The sequence below is a fragment of the Etheostoma cragini genome, chromosome 11 (genome assembly GCF_013103735.1).
Source record: "Etheostoma cragini isolate CJK2018 chromosome 11, CSU_Ecrag_1.0, whole genome shotgun sequence".
In the NCBI taxonomy this organism is placed as follows: Eukaryota; Metazoa; Chordata; class Actinopteri; order Perciformes; family Percidae; genus Etheostoma; species Etheostoma cragini.
Genome location: NC_048417.1, coordinates 512,018 through 513,205, shown reverse-complemented (window position 1 = coordinate 513,205; position 1,188 = coordinate 512,018).

Genomic DNA, 1,188 nt, shown 5'->3' with positions numbered 1-1,188 from the left:
CTCACAGTGACTACAGCAGTACAGAGCATCAGCAGCAGGACGCTGATCACTGAGCATCTCACTTTGAAGAAGGTGGAGTAGACCCCAAAGGGTTCCACGTAGACCAGCACCGTCCTCTCTGCTAACACACGCTGGAAATCTTTATTTGGGTCAGCAAGTACACACCAGTACCCCCCCGCGTCCCCCACGGACATGTTAGAGAGGACCAGGTCCGCCTCAACACTGGAGCTCCTCATTCCGTTACCATGCTCAGTAAAGACTTGTCCCTCTGTCCGGTCTGACTACCCCCCCTCCTACCTGAGCACCCGAGGGTGACGTTATCTCCCTCTGAGAAGAGCTCCACAGCAGGGGGGCCAGATGAGGGACACACAAACAGACAATACTTTTGATGTCTCCTAGAGACACTACAGTAGTACTGACCTGAGTGATTTAACATCAGAGATGAAAACACCAGCGAGTGGTTCTGGTCCACTGATGGATCAGTCTGGTTCAGTAGTCCTAGGTCAGAGGAACCCTGAGTAGACCAGCGGGGGGGCTGTTCATCAGTGGAGTCAGCGACGGTGCACGTTAACGCGGCGGTCTGTCCCACTGAGCGGTACATTCTCTCAGGCGATGGGCTCAACGCTGCAAAGTGACCGCTGACACACCGCCGCTGGTCCATCAGGAGACAGATGAACCACGTAAAGTCTGTTGCCGTGACGCTGGAAACACGAAGAGCTGATGAGTTAGTCACCACTTGGTATCTTCCTGTAACATCGTCCATCTCTGAGGTCGTCTTGTCCCCAAAAACTCTGGTCCATGTCTGCATCCCATATCCAGAGTCCCGTTTGAACCACTGGACGTCCTGAGGACCAGCTGGTCCCCCACATGGCAGGTCCACTGTGTGTCCGTGTCTGGCTCTCATATCACTTGCTGACCCTAGATGAAGCCCTCTTTCTACTGAAGAACAAACCATGATGGTGATGTTGTTGTCATGGGTTACGGTGCCCTCGGTCCAGCACTCCTCTCGGTACGGGCCGGAGTCGGACCGGGTCAGGTCCAGGATGCTGTAAGAAGAAGTCTTCACATCGCTGACCAGTCGCTGTTTCAGGGGTCCAGGTACTGAGGACTGGATGGACCAGAGGTCAGAGGTGTTCCACAGGACCAGGTTCTCCCCCCCAGCAGACCTGGAGATCAGGCAGGAGGTGG